A 15,235-nucleotide genomic window follows, 5' to 3' on the forward strand; every position below is an offset into this window, starting at 1 on the left:
ACGGCAACCAGCCACCAACCCTGGCGATAAGAATAGCTCCATTGACAGGGCCCTCCCCACATGCCAGGCCATGGTGAAAGGCTTCTCGTGCATCATCTCATCTAATCTTAACATCCTTACGAGGAAGCAACTGTTGTGCCCATTTTACAGATGAGGAAACGGAAGCATAGAGAGATTAGGAAACTTACTTGAAGTCACACAGCTCACAAGTGGTGAAGCCAGATGGTCTGGCTCAGAATTTGACCTCTTTATACTTTTCTGCTAAGTCCCCCCAGCTCCAGCACCTCAGAAATGCCCAGGACCAGAAGTCTGGTGGGACAGAGGAGAGGGCAATGGGATCTCCCTTCTCTGCTGGGCTGAGGTGAAAATCAAAGTCACAAAGCAGTGTTTGAGGCTTATACCCTCTGACCTTTAAAGCTGAAAAGTGAGTCTCCAAGAAGAAGATGTCCCCAAGAATAGGATGTCCCTTAGGGCACAGGCCTGACACCCAGCCCCATCATTCTCCTGTGTGAGAAATGGGGCGGTCCCAGCTTGGGTCAGTGTCTCTGGCGCACTCGGAAAGTCAGGCCACAGAACTCTGGCAGCGATGATGGGGTCGGGGCAAGCGCACCAATTCAGGCGAGACCCTCTCTCCAGGCCTCCTGGGCCATGCTGCGTGGGCCCAGGCCCCTTCTGGAGTGTCCCTCAAACTCCTGGTTCTCTCAGACAGGTGTCCGCCCCTTGGTGCCCACATGGGGCTTCACCTGAGGCAGGGCGTCCGCCGAGGCTGAGAGCCTGGACTGCAGGCGGAGCCGGGAGCCCGCGTCCCGGTGCGACCTGCGGCTCCTCCTGCCCTCTGACAGATGCTACTGTTGTAACCATGGCTCTCAGACTTCTATAATGCCTCCCTGCAGGCTCCCCATGACACTCTGACCCACACGGGCTCTGATCCACCACAGTCTCTTCTATTCCAGAGATTCCACGGGGCCATCCCATGAGTCATAAATAATCGCATGCACATCAGATGCTGGATCCAGGTGTGCTTCAGCTTCAGCCTTGTGGACTTGAACCTGCCCCTTCCCAGCTCTGCCCCGGAACAGCATCCCTGCTGCTGATTCCTGCATCTGTGGGCCCCCCACCAGAGTCGCTTGCCCACCCTCCTGCCTGTTTCCAGGCCCTCCTGAAGTGAAGCAGCCACCCCACACTGCCACAGCTCCGCAGGGTCTGGGACAAGCGCCGGGAGCTTGCACTTGCTGAAACAAATGGGGCGGGGGCCTGCTTGGGTGCCCAAGGGGTGGCGGGCTGGGGAGGGCAGCTGAGGGCAGTCACTGTGGGGTAGCTTCTAGGAGGGGACAAACTCCGATCAGAGGGGCTCTCAGCGTGCAGGCATGGAGGAGAGTGAAGTGGGTCATGTACAGGAAGGGTGGGTGTGCCCCAAGCCACCCAGCGGCCCCATCCCTGTGGACTATGGCCTGGTCCAGACAGCGCATCCCCACTGACTTAGTGCAGCCTCCTGCTCCCATCCCCCATGCCATGGCTTCTCTGGGGACAGACTCTAGCTCCTGGGGCCTGGCCAGGGGACGTAGTGACCAAGGGTGTAGGCTCCAACCATGCCCCTCCCCTTGGGAGGCTCCAAACTGGGAGGTAATGTGCAGGGTAGTGGGCAGTGATGGGTAGACTGTGGGGCCTGGAGAGGGAACCTGGGCCGAATCCTACTTCAGCCACCAGGGTCCATCCTCACCCTCTCAGCCTCAGCATCCCACCTCTAGGAAGGGAACAAACTGCTCCATCTCACGGGTTATGTTGTTAAGATTAATGAGCTAATTAAAGTGTGAGAAAAGTTTCTTGTAGACTTAAATGAGGCGATCAACCATGGCAAATTAATAAGAATGAACAACCCTCCTCCAGGAAGTCTGCCTGGATTGGATCCACTGGAGGCAGTTGCTCCTTGATAGAATGGCAGGGAGGCTGCGCTGGCCTTTGCAGGGGTGTCTGAGCTGCAGAGGGCTGCTCTTCTTTGTTCCCCAGAGTCCTGCAGACTCTTCCCAATAACCAGTCCCACCCCATGTCTCACCCCAGGCTCTGTGCCTGCGGAACTCAGTCCACAAGGCAAAGTAACTGATGTGTGTTTTAACATTTATTGAGCACCAACTGTGTGCCAGGCTCTGAACTTGGCCTTCTCCACACACTACAACATCCAGAAGGATGCACTGTGAGGAGCTCCCTGTTACACATGAAGAAACACAGGGGAGTGGATAACACAGACAGGGGAGAAGCAAAACTCCAACTCGTCATCTCAGTCAGCCCTGCTGTGTGCTGTGTGGCAGGGTTAGGCCAGACAGGGGTGGAGGACCGGACAAGGGTGCAAGACCAGTAGCCCCATCCTCAAGCGCCCCCTGCATCCCACCTGCTGCTGCTAACAGTGTCACCTCCCCCTCCACACCCCTCCACTCCCTCCTGTGCATGGAGGTGAGGCTGACTCAGCAGACACACTTGGGCCCCCGACGCCAAATTAAAGCCAGAAGCCCTCCTAGAAATCGTCCACTCAGCAAAGCCCTCCTTGGAACTCAAGTCCGAGAAGACACAGGAAGCCGGGGGAGGGAAAAGTGTCTGCTCCCAAACCTGCTGGGGCCTGGCCTTGCAGCCCCTCATTGAACTGTGTTTTCCAGCACGGGAATCACGTCCCGCGAACACTGACTCATCGCAGAGCACAGCCAGGCCCCTGAGGCCCAGACCAACCACCTAGAGCACTGCAGCCTCAGCTGATGCCCTGGCCTGCCCCCAACAGCCCACAGCTCTGCCCCCTGCTTAACGAGGGGCCTCCAGGACCCCTGAGCCTCACTCCTGGCTGGTGCCTGGGCCAGGTACCCCCAGGACCCCAAAAGCTGCTCCCCAGGAGCCCCCCGGCACCCATAACCCTGATCCTGTCAGACCAAGAAGCCGCCCTCCTCTCTTCCTCCTGCAAGCTGATTCCCAAGCCCTCCCACCCCCTTTTTCACCCTGGGACTCAACAGCACCCCCAGGAGCATGGCCAGAGGAAGGCAAACGTGGGTTCCAGAAGATGGGAGAGGAGAAAGGGGTGGGGCAGAGAGAGGGCTGAGCAGAGGAAGACGACACCCCTGCAACCTGCCCTGCACACACACGCGCGGTCACCAACCGAGACAGCGCCTGCTTACCTCCCAGGGGTGCCAGTGGGCTCAGGGGCTCTTCAGAGGGACACCTGCAGAGAGATAGCAGGGAAGAGGTGAGATAACACCTGAACGAGGCCCACAGACTCCTCACCCACGGGACCCGTCCTGCAGCCAACCCCACCGAAGCCTATGCCCGCAGCCCTGGGGCAGGCAGACCAGGAGGAGACCTGGCCCCTGCCCTCTGGGAGCCCAAGGACACCAGATGCACCCACAGTCAAGAATGCACTTTCCGTAAAGCAAGCCCCGGGGCTGCAGCTGCCCGGTTGGCCACAGGAGGGACACAGTCATCCAGGAGGCGCCCTGCCACAGGCCCATAGCTCCGCGTGGGCCCTGAGGGGCGTGCACCCCAGACAGAGCAGCTGCCCCCATTCACCCACACCTGCCCATGGCAGGAGGAGCGGGAGTTCTCTGGCCCCTGGACGCACAGCACTGTTCCTCAAATCCTTCCTTCTGGGGTCAGATGTGGTGGCCAGAAAAGAGCATCCAGTTCCTCTCCTTCACCACCGACTAGGACCTTGACCTGGATCATCTCAGCTTTGTCACTGGTTCACTCTGTGACCCCAGGCCAGCCCTTTCCCCTCACTGTGCCTTGATTTCCCCATCAGTACCAGCAGGTGCATCAAGAGTCACCTGGAAGGCTTGTGCAAACACAGCTTGCTGGGCTCCATTCCCAGGGTTTCTGAGTCAGCAGGTCCAGGGTGAGGCCTGAGAATCTGTATTTCTAACAAGTTCCCAGGTGGTGCATCACACTTTGAGAACTGCTGGTCTAGATGTGTCTGGCCAGCAAAGTGCATGGCCCACACCCTCAAGGAGTTCACAGGCTAATTGGGAAGACACACACACACACGCATGCACGTGCGTGCACACACATCTGACTCAAAGCAGCCACAGCAGGAAATTTCTAACCACCAAGGAAATCTGATAGGAGCGGGCTGTGCAGTCAGAAAAGGCTTCCTGGAGGAGGTGAAGACCTACATTACCATTTTCACACATTGCAGTTTTATTCTTACACAGGTAATTCATGCCAGCTCCCTCCTGTTAGGAGCTCTGATGGCAGAGGTCTGGAGAGCAAACGCTCACTCCGGATCCTATCTCCAGAGTCCTGACTGCCCTTCAGGGTGAGACTCTCACTGGGCTTCTGCACACCCATGCATAAAGGTGCACATGTGTGTGCATACAGACACATGGGGTTAGACACCAGGGGCATAGCTTCTGTGCAGGTGTGTGACTGTGGTCCTCACTTAACAGTCAAGTGGGGACCTCTCCCTGTCCATACACAAAGACAACAGTAATCGCTGCCGTCCTCACTGAGCGCCTACTGCTTGCCAGGGTCGAGCGGTGTGTGCATTAACCCTCTAATGTTCACAATGGCCCTAAGCTGGGTGCTGCTGTCATCCTAGTTTTGCAGATGAGAAAACGGAAGTGCAACGCAGTCATTAGCATCCTGCCCAAGGACACCCAGCCAGGAGCGGCTGAGCCATGAGGTGCCAGCGTCTGTGCTCTTGACAGGGTGCTGCACCGAGGAGCTGCATGGGGGCTTACCCTCACCTGTTTAACCAGACCCCCCAGATGAGTGCTCAGGGGGTTCCAATTTTTTATTTCAGGTATTGCTGGAAAACAGTATCCTGCCTCTTTGTGCACATGTGCAAGTATGTCCAAAGGGTAGGTCAAAGGGTAAACATATCTTAAATTTTGATACTCACTGCCAGATTGTCCTCCAAAAAATGTCTTTACCAATGCCCAGCTGCCCATTTTCCCCTGTGAACACCTACTTAAGAACAATTCCCATTTACTGTGTGCAGTAAGCGCCAGATTCAGCAACATCTGGGTTGTCATCTCCATTTTGCAGATGTGGAACTGAGTCTCAGAGAGGTTAAGCTGCTTGACCAAGGTCACGCAGCTAGGAAAGAGCATATCAGTTTGCCTCAGTATCATGAAGGAAGGGAGGGAGGGATATTTCTTGACGCCACATGCCCATCCATTTTTCTGCTCTCTTTTATAGCAAAACTCAAGAGCTGTCTCTCCTCAGCATCTCAGTCTCCACTCTCTCACCTCCCATTCTCCCTCTCTCCTCTCTAGTTGGGCTTCCATCCCTACCACCCTGAAAAACCGCTCTGATCAAGGTTCCCAGAAACCTCAGTTTTGCCAAACCCAGTGGTCATTCTCTGACATGACTGGCTGCTTCCTCCGTCAGGAAACACTTTATCTCTGGGCTCCCAGGATTCAGCCTCTCCTGGTTGTCCTCCCACGCCTTCCTCCCCTCGTGCCTCACCTCCCTCCAAACATCCAGAGGCTCACTTCTCTCTGCTGTCTGCACAGTCCTTGGCTGGTCTCGCCAGGTTGGTCGTGTGGCTTTAAATCGCAGCCATGCCCCCCGAGCTCTCTCTCCAGCCCCAGCTCTCTCCTGAGCACCAGCTGTGCGTATCCACAGGCCTATGTGTCATCTCCACTTGCTCATCTAACAGACCTGTCCAAAACAGAACTCTTAATTTTTATGACCAAAATTACATCTCCCTCAGCCCTGACTCCTATTCTCCTCACCCCACACCCAAGCCACCAGCAAATTCTGTCAGCTCTACCCGACACACACCCAGAACCTGCTGCCGCCCTGGCATCTTCTGCCCTCGCCAGCTCCCTGCTCCCACCCTGGCCTCAAACTATCACAGCAGCCACATAATGGTACAAATCAGATGCTGTCAGTACCCTGCCATAAGCAACCACGGCAGAGAGAATCAAGTCCAAACTCCTCAAAGCCTGCCTGCTGCTCAGCGCTCACCTTCCACCACAATCCGCCCTCTCCCTGCTGGCCGGACTCAGGGCCTCTGTCCATGGTCCTCATCAGCCTGACCGCTTTCCCCAGACTCTCCTATTCTTCTGTTCCAATGGGACCTCCTTTACCTTCCCTGGGCACCCGAGGTCAAATGCCCCACGCACCCCAGTCACTCCCATTTGTCAGAGTCTTTATCCCCACCTGACATCATCCTGCTTGTCTGTTTGTGTCCTTGTTTCTCATGTGTCTCCTCATCATAACATAAACTCTGTGAGGCAGGGAGGAACGGGTCCATCTTGCCCGGCTCTGCATCTGCCTCTATACTATGCACCATGCTCGGTACGTGGTGGATGCTCAGTAAATATTTGTGGCAGGAAGGAAGGAAGGAATAGGCAGAGCCAGCTCTATCTGGCTCCAAAGGCTGTGCTCCTATTCCCTACACAAACTACCCCCATCTGAAGAAGAGGGAAGGAGGTGGAGGGCACACCCAGCAGGGCAGGAGCCTCTGGGCAAAGGCAGGGAGGTGAGGACAGGTTGAGATAGGCGGCTGGAGGGACAGATGCACACTGGAGAGCAGTGGGGCCTGGGGCCTCCCTGGAATGCCAGGCCCAGCAGCCCTGCCCCCCGGGGTGGGGGGGGCGCGGTCTAGGGCTCTCACACCTGCCAACCTGTCCCATGCAGGAGGGAGCCTCGGGGGGCAGCCAGCAACTGAGCACAACTGGCAGGGGGCCAGGATGCCTGCCAACAACTGGCGCAGCTGCCAGGCAGCCAAGTAATCATGTTAGCCAGCGGAAATTGGTCCAGGGAGTTTTCTCCCTTCGCCTCTTGTTTCTTTCTCTTCCCCTCCCCCCTCGGAGCTACAAGACTCGGAAGATTGATCTTTGCCTGAAACAGAGAAGATAACTCGATATAATGAACTCCACTGTCCCTCTTGCTGCTTGGAGCTTTTAAAAAATTTAAAAGAGCTGGGGACAAAAAAGCTTGTCCTCAGGGCTCTCTGGGGCTACCCCCATTGGAAGCCCATGGCCCTGCTCATGCCCCTCTCCCAGCTCTCCATCTGCCTCCTTCCCCCTCTTTTTCCCTTGGGATGCCTTGATGGAACAAAGGTTAAAAATATCCCCTTTCTCTTGCAGGTTTTAAAAATAATTTCATTGAAGTCAGGGCTGCATCTACGAGTTGCCCTGCCTCCCACAGCCCCTGCCCCCAGGGCCGCCCCCGCTCCCCAGAGTCACCAGCCAGCCCAGGGGTGACAAGCTGGCTTGGTCCACCTGTTCTCAAAGCATTTCCGAAGAGAGCTGGCAGGACCAGGCCCGCCCATGGAGGCGCTGCCAGAGATGGCTTTTGTTCCAGCAAACCCCTCTTTAAAGAGCCGCCTGATGACACAAAAAGGGGCACAGCTCTGACCAGGACCCAGGCTCTGCTGCCACCTCACGGAGGTCTGTTCCTCCTCGCGTTAGCACCCACCTCAGCCTGCAGCCCCTCCAGCCTGGTGTTCATGGGCTGTGTGCCCTGTATGCATTCATATAGTCAATCAACATTTATTGAGCATCTACTCAGTGCTAGACACTGGGCTGGGAGCCAGGGACCCAGGGGGCAATCAAACCCTTCTGATTCATGCCCTCAGTGGCCTTGAAGCCTGGTGGACAATCAGTGGTCACACTGGGGTGGGGGGAGGGGGGCGTTGCACTGGGATGAGGGCTTTAAAGGAAAGATCGGGTGCCCTGAGAGTATGGACAGGAATCAGGGAGGGCTTCCCTGAGGAAGTGTCCTTGGAGCAGAGATCTGCAAGACAAGCAGGGGACCACCAGGCAGGGGGCATGGGTGGAAGGCTCCAGGCATTATTGGGAGCATCTGCTCTCATGAACATGCCACTCAGTCTGGGGCCTCTCCCCTGGTGCTCACTGCCTGTAAAATCCCATGATTCCTTACCTGGCATTCAAGGCCCTTCCTAAGCTGACCTCTGTCCCCAAGACCTCCTCATCTCCAGCCTCCCTCTTCAAGATGCAGCTCAAATCTTGCCTCCTTGGCCCCAGGGCAGGAGTTGCAGCTCCCTGTGGGCTCCCACAGCAGCACAGACTACACGGGCCTGTGCTATCCAGCAGCACAGGCCATGTCGATCAGTCTGTGTAGCTGGAGCCCCACACAGAGATAGAAGTGTGTGCCAAGGAGAAAGAAGCATCCGGGGACACCATCAGAACACTTAGACTCAGATCAGTGAGGGCTGAAGACATCAGGGAGAGCTTCCTGAAGAAGCAGGCTGGGGCTCTGAATAAATAGATTTGGACAATGGAGGAGGGGGTCCAGGGCAGCAGGGACAGAGCTCAGGAAAGGCCTAAGGAAGTGAGCACTGGAAGACTGAGGCCTGCCTAGGCTGATCTCTAACCTGCAGCTCCCAAGAAGTCAAGTTGGAGAGGGGGAAACTTGGGCTCAGAGACAGCTGATGCTTCTGCTAGGCTCTGCAGCCAGGCAACAGTGGCAGGGAGGATGCTGTTCAAAGGTGGCAGTAGCCTCCCTGGTGCCCTGAAGCAGTCGCTGTCCACTAACACCCTCTCCGCCAGAAGAGCTCATGGGCCAGAAGGCAGGCAGCTACCACACCACGTGGCCTGTGGAAGGGCCATGGGATCCTGGAGGAGGAGCGCAAACCTGGGCTGGGGAGACAAGAGACCCCTGAAGTGGCTCTCTGAGAAGGAGACATTTGCTGGGCTAGGAAAGACATTCCAGGCAGGGGACATCCTGGGCAAGGCCCCAGAAGTGCCTCCCCTAGATGTGCTTCTCTGCCCCCCAGGGATTCTGGCCTGGCTGGGCTCCTGGGAACGTGGGTCAGCCCACCCAAGCCTGAGCCTTGAAGGAACCAACTCCCTCCCCACCTACCACAATGTCCTAAGAGGCTACTGTAGGAAATTCCTGGGACCTGCCCTGGCCGGTCTCAGGTTTTCAGTCCTCCACTTTGGGGCCCTGAGGCGCGACTTCCTCTCAGCCCCTTGGGTTGAGAATACAGCAGAAGCTAAGGGTTCTTGCCTAAGAAGGCCCCTGGCATCCCCCCAGGGCCCTCAGCCTAGGCCTCAGTAGCCCCCAGAGCAGCCCCAGAAACAGGGCTTGGCCCAAGGAGGGGCAGGCAACAGGCCCCACAGACCACACTGTGGCCGGCTGCTCTTCCCAGGGCCCACCACTGCCAGTGAGAAGAAAGGTCCAGCCTGACCTTGTGGTTCTGCGGGCAAGTGGCCTCCTTCAGCTTCCCTGATGTGGCCCCCTGGGGCTGTGGGCTCTGCCGGCCTCAGGGACACCTGGAGGTACAGGAAGTTCAGTGTAACCAGCCCTGCCCTGCTGCTGGGGGCCAAAGCCCTGGTCCCCACACAGACCAGGGAAGCCTTGCCCGGAATGTCCAAACACGAGGCTTCCCAAGACCTCAGCTGAACCCAGAAAGCAGAAGGGTCGAGAGGAAATTGGGGTTTGGATGGAGGGAGAGAGAGTCTGGTCGGGGAGAGGAGTGAGAGGAGCTTGAGCCATACTCAGTGGGCAGAGCCTCGAATATCAGGCAGGTGGAAATGCTGGGCATCATTCCCTGTGCCCAGTAGCTCCACGGACCCATCCAAGCAGAGGAGAGGGGTCTTCATCCACTTACTGGCAAAATGAGGCGCTGGGCAGAGGGGCTGCTCCAGGGGAGCTAACCTACCCAGTTAAGCCCCCAAGCCCAGCTCAGGCCAGGCCAGAGAAGCTGCAGTGGACATGTGTGGGGCTGAACATTCTCTCCTAAGTCTCTGAGCAGCCCCCACCCCCAGCCTCCCTGACCAGCCCCACGAGAGCTGCCCCAGCCTGCCACTGCACCTTCTCCCCATGGCCTCTGGGGGCAGAGTCACAGCAGACAGGGCCTCGCAGAGCCATGGTGTAGATAGCTGGCATAGCAGCTCACCTACCTCTCAGCAGCTCTCTGAGGGGGGTGGCAGCATCCCCCCTTACAGACAGGGAAACCTAGGCTGGGTAGAAGCCACAGAGAACACCGCTCCCAACCCAACAACGTGAAGAAGTCAGATTATCTGCAGAATCATAACATCTATCCAGCTCATCAGAGAGCTGAGGCCATGAGGCACCCAGGGGAACCACACTGCAGTGGGTGACAGGCTGCTCCAAGGAGACCAGGGCATGCGCCGGCTTCACCTTCGGCAGAGACGGCGCTGCCACACAGCAGGTAAGCAGAACACGGCTGCAGGTGTAAGAAGTCTTAGGGGCCAAGTGTGGGCCAGCATGACCATTTAGATCCTGGGAGTCCCAGACACAAGAGGCACCTGCCCTCACCGCCAGCTCATTTTCACGGGCCCCCATGATGCTCACAAGGGGCATGGTGGGAGAAAGGAGAAGGACCCCTCAGTGGTGCACAGGCAGGACCCCTAGCCCATCACCCCAAACTCTCTGGTGCAGATGGTGGGAGAAATGAGCATGCTTGACAGAAAGGGCAGGGAGGGGTGGGGGCGCAAGAGTACACCTTGGCTCTCCTGAATAACTCCCTATGCCCCGCATCCTCCTCATCCTGCCAGGAGGGGTCTTGCTGGAGGATTTGGGCAACCCCCTCTCCTCTCTGGGCTCCTTCCCTCCATCAGCCACATCCACCTCTAGCACACCTCCACCAGGCCCAGGGTCATGCGAGTGGGCCTGTGGGGAGCCCAGGGGCCAGGCGGAGAGGACAGAGAGCCCCAGGGCCCACACCTCCTCTGGAAAGGGAGGAACGCGACCCCGACCCCCTACACTGGAACTGAGGGGCTGAGAGGGCACAGAATCTTGGGGGTGGGGATCAGAGCCGAGGCTTCCTGGCCTCAGGCCTGTGCCCCACGCCCTTGCTAAGGAGCCCCAGTCTAAAGAGGCTTGGCAGGGTTTGCCTCATTCGCCTTGAAGACAGAATCTACCCTGGGCACAGAGTGGGGTGATTTTCTTTTCCCTCTCCTCTAAGAGCCTTTAGACAGTCAAATTAGAGCTTGATATAAAAGCAGAGGCAAAGACATCAAGTTCGGGAGTTATTCTCAAGTTAACGAGCAAGTGTGGAGGACAGAGGGATGCAGGAGGAAGGCTGAGATTTGCTGCGATGGGGGTGGGGTGCAGGATGGAATGCAGAGCCCCCGGGCTGAGGCCTGCTCCTGGGGAGAGGGACAGCAAGGAGGGCAGCTGAGTGGGCTCCGCAAGGACCGGGGGGGGCGGGGGGGGTGCTGCTGGGATCCAGTTGGGGGACCCTCCCAATCAGGCACAAAAGGTGGAGGTCTGAGGAGCCTGTGCAGTGAGTGCTGGGAGCCCAGGGAGCAGCTGGATGGTCTGCCCTGCTTTCATGTGTTCAGTCAGCCAGCCAATCAACAAGTATTTCTTAAGCACCTACTGTATGCCAGGCCCTGAGGGTCCTCAGTGAGTGAGACAAACAAGGTCTTGCGACAGAAGGCCTCAGAAGAGAACGCAGCATGGGCAGAGCCTGGTCCAATACCTCCTCAAGGGAGGTCTGGACGCTGGTTGTACACCAGGCACCTCGGGCGGACACCAGCAATGCTGAGAGTGAGGAAAGAGCAGAGCTTTAGAAATAAGTGGGCATTGGTCTAGATCCTGAACCTTCATCACAAGCTGTGTGTCCGTGGGCAAGTCCCCTAGTCTCTCTGAGGCTCAGCAAGAATACAAATAGCACCTTTTATTAAACAGGTACTATGTACTCAGCATCATTCTATGACTTTACATGTATAAGCTCATTTAATCAACACAACAACGCTACGAAGTAGGTGCTATCAGTATCCCCTTTTCTTGGAGGAAACCAAGACACAGAGAGGTTTAAGGCCTCACCAAAGGTCACAGAGCTAGTAAGTGTGCAGGCATGATTCACAGAGGGGCAGCCTGGCTCCAGAGCCTGTGCCTTAACCATTGCACCATGGTCAAGAAGCTGTCCCCAGCAGAGGCCCTCAGCACAGTTCCAGGCATCCCACCACAGTCTAGAATCACTGCCACCCCAACCTGTCTCTACCTGCTGAATTCCTATTCACTCTCTGGAGCCCACCTCAAATCCCCACTCTGCAGTGAAACCTGCTGATCCCTCCAGGATTAAGGCTTAAAAAGACAAAGTAGCTTGTCCCAGGTCACTGAGCTGGTTGGGGGCAGAAAGTGCCATACACCACATGCCTCTACTGTCTGAATGGATGCCATTGTGGGGTCACCTGATGGTCCCTGAGCCACCTGAGCCTGAAAGAACAGGAGATTACAAGAACTGGACCACAAGCACTGCCTGGGCACCCTCCATAAGGAACATGGGTGTGAGTGAGGGACCTCCCCAACTTGGGTCCATGGCCTCCCACCCCAACTCTAATGCCAACCCACTCTTCTCTCCACCTGGCCAATTCCTGCTCAGCTACTTCTTCAGGTCCAAAACCAGTACTGCCACCTCCTCCAAGAAGCCAGGCCTGATTGCCCTGACACCCCTTTCAGTATCCTGAACCTGCAGTCTGGCTGGGGACTGGAGCAGACCTAGAGTACAGAATTGCCCACATGCCACATGGGTAAAGGGCAGTCAAGTGCAGGAGTGGGGCTGGGGGGAGGCGAGCCCTGTCTGGAGGATAAGAAGGCATCCTACCCTGCAGGAGGCTCAGGCAAGAGCCAGCAGCACCCACTGGCAGCAAAGTTAACATGATGGATGACACCATTCAGGGAGAAATAAATCCTGGGGCTCATGCGACGGGTGAACTGGGGGGCTGTATCCATCTTAGAGATGCTTAATGAATGTGCCAGCCACAGCAGATGGCAGCACACACGTACGGCCCTGACCCCTCCCCAGCTCTTTGTGCTCTGGGCCCACCTCCCTGCCCTACCCCCAGGGCTCAGCCCCTTCCCGAAGATACCCTAGAATCAGATATGGAGGGGCAGAAGAGGTCTGGAGATTAGCTCATCCAGACCAAAACTCCCATTGCACAGATGGGAAAACTGAGGCTCAGAAAGAGCAGGAAGTTACCCAAGGTCACACAGGGAGCCAACTGCAAAACCTGGACTAGAACCTGGGCCTCCGGTCTCAGCCCATGTGGCCTCTCCCGTAGACTGCACACTTTCCTGGGACCTCTCCAAACTTCCCTGCCTTCAAGCTCTGCTAAGTCCTCAAAAAGTCACTGATCACCCCCTCTCCAGACCCAGGACTGCTCCTCCAGAGCACCAGTCCTAGATCCCTCTGTCTCTCTGTCCCCTTCCTCTACCCCTTACAACATGGCTTTGCCATGGCAGGCACCCTGGGCTCAGGGGCACTTCTGGTAGTACCAAGTGGATGAGGAGACACCAGTCAGAGTGGGAGCCTAGGCAGGTCCTGGGCATCTGTGTTAATGACCAGATAAGACCCATCCCTGGAGACTCTTCCCAAGGACTGGACCCCCCCCACGTTCCCTCCCACAGGTTACTCACTCCCCCTGTGTGCCTGTTAATTATTCCCTGTTGGGTGACCCCTCACTTCCTAGAAGAACAGAGGTCAGGCTGGCCCTGCCTGCATCAGAAGGCGGGCTGATTCCCAGGCTGGGCTCTTACTGAGCTGATGAGCAAGCGCGCTCCGCTCAGAACAAATCCGTCAATCACATTAACGAGACGCTGACCTGCCTGTGAACACAGCAGGGGAGCCATGGGGGAGGGGCAGGAGAAGGCCAGTGGGCGAGGCTGCACCCCTCACAGGAACCAGGCGATCCCCAGCCTGCACCTCCCCCCAGCTGCCGCCACACCTGAAATGTCACCGTTAAAGGGAAACATCGTTCCACTGGGGTTCAGAGGCATTAAAGTCTCCTATTAAAGTGAAAATATCCTGGAGAGAAATCGTACTGTCAGTCATTACCCACCTCCATGCGTCAGCAGAGGAAGTGGGTGGCGGGACAAGGAAGGTGGGTGACACTGAGCACCTACCATGTGCCAGACGTTGGTGGCGAAACCGAGGCTCAGGGATCAAGTGGCTAGCCGGAGGTCACTCAGCAGGTAGGTGTCAGAGCTCAGATTTGGACCCAGATGTGGCAGAGCCCAGAGCCAAGCTCCCTCTCTTCCACGAATCCAGACAGGGGTCATGGCTGCCTCCCCAAGCCTTGCTCTGGCAGGATGAGCTGCTGGCCACCACCTTCAGCCCTGCAGGGCCTCAGAGCCTTTGGGGGGGCCCTGGGGTGTGAAAATCAGGACTCAAACCCTCCTCAGCACCAGGCATTCTGAGCTCTCCTAGTGAGGCAGTACTTACCACACTACCCCACCCTCTGGATATGCCACACCCCCCACCCCAACCCGGGGGCCACCAGAGTTTACCACTGAGGAAAAGGAACCATCTTTGGAATCAGGTGACCCAAATTCTAATCATGTCCCTTAGGCTCTCTGGGCCTCAGTTTCCCCACCTTTAAAATGGAGAGAGTAACACCCACCTTGCAACTTCCCTGCAGGGATTCCATGAGAGATCTGGAAGAAGCCCGGCTCAGAGCCTGGCTCAGGGTCAGCTCTCAGGGTCACCCCCTCTGCCTCTGGGTGCAGCCACCCAGCTTGACTTCCTACAGAGCCCAGCCCTCCGGGAGGTCCTGAAACCTTGCGGCGGCTGCACCAGAGGAGGGCTCAGGCACAGTGAGCAGAATCAGGAGGGCACAGGAAGAAGCAATGGGTGGAAAAAGGCCAGGTCCCTGCCCTGTACTCCCACTAGCCCTACTCCAGGACAAGGCCATGGCCCCCAGCCCCAGCCCAATTTCCCCTGGGGGTCCTGAAGGGAGGTCTGGGCCCTGCATCACCTGCCTGGTCCACTCCAGGGCTCCTCTGAGGCCCTGGCTTCAGCCTGACCAGCACGGCCAGAAACCAAGCACAATGCCATCCCCTGGGTGGGGCCCCAGTGAGCACCCCTCCACAGGCCCATCTCTGGACCCTAAGTCTCCTTGAAGCTCTTTCTGGGTTTTCTCATTCAGTTCTTCCACATCCTGGCCTCATGGCCCAGACGACAAAACAGAGGGAGCGGCCAGCCTGCCCAGAGTCTTCACAGTAGAGTGCGGCCTGGAGCAGGGATCTCTAACTCCTGCCTCATTCCTTCAAAGCTACCATTTACAGTGCACCTATGCTAGCCAGGTCTGGGGTCCCTCCTTAGGAAGATCCCCTCCTCGCCCCCTCCCATAGCCGCTGGGTAGACCTCCTTGTCGCTGCCCAGTGCGGCTGCTCTAGCACCTCTGGGTCCTGCCACAAGACCACCCTCAACCCACTCCACACCCCCAGGTCCCCAGCCATCCCTAAGGGGTCATCTGAAAAACGGGCAGGACCCCAGCCATTCATTGGCCATCAAGTTAGTCAATCACCTTCT

This window comes from Equus quagga, unplaced genomic scaffold, assembly GCF_021613505.1.
Source record: "Equus quagga isolate Etosha38 unplaced genomic scaffold, UCLA_HA_Equagga_1.0 153_RagTag, whole genome shotgun sequence".
Classification (NCBI taxonomy): domain Eukaryota; kingdom Metazoa; phylum Chordata; class Mammalia; order Perissodactyla; family Equidae; genus Equus; species Equus quagga.